This window comes from Suncus etruscus, chromosome 17 (genome assembly GCF_024139225.1).
Source record: "Suncus etruscus isolate mSunEtr1 chromosome 17, mSunEtr1.pri.cur, whole genome shotgun sequence".
In the NCBI taxonomy this organism is placed as follows: Eukaryota; Metazoa; Chordata; class Mammalia; order Eulipotyphla; family Soricidae; genus Suncus; species Suncus etruscus.
In genome coordinates, this window is record NC_064864.1 from 43,052,667 (window position 1) to 43,053,151 (window position 485).

General features: G+C 39.6%; 1 non-coding gene across 1 annotated transcript; it reads left to right on the top strand.

The window, feature by feature from the left end:
- Positions 1 to 378: 378 nt before the first annotated feature.
- On the top strand, positions 379 to 485 carry LOC125995268 (U6 spliceosomal RNA). The gene has a single exon (XR_007490816.1). It is a non-coding gene; the product is annotated as a U6 spliceosomal RNA (small nuclear RNA).

Below are 485 nucleotides of genomic sequence, written 5' to 3' on the forward strand. Positions count from 1 at the left end.
TTTCTGAGTGTATAGCCAGAAGTAACCCCTGAGCATCACCGGATGTGCCTCACCCAAAAGTACTTTTTAGTAAGAAATGTATATCTTAAAAATTCTTTTAAAAAAATCAAAAGAATTAAATCTCTTCTATTTCCCATTTCCCAGTTAGTAATATTTCTCCAAAGAGGTAACCACTGCTATTAGCTTCCTATGTGTTCTTTTTATTTTCAGGTTAGGGAGGCGTGGCGCAGTGGGCATACTTCTATAATTTCAGAGGAGCTCAGAGCTTATTCCTGGCTCTCTATAGTCAGGGATTACTACTGGTGGGGTTCAAGGGACCATATAGAGTTCAGTGATCACACCCAGTTTAGACTCAAATTAGGCAAAACCCATCTGTACATGCTCGCTTTGGCAGCACATATACTAAAATTGGAACGATACAGAGAAGATTAGCATGGCCCCTGCACAAGGATGACATGCAAATTTGTGAGGCATTCCATATTTTT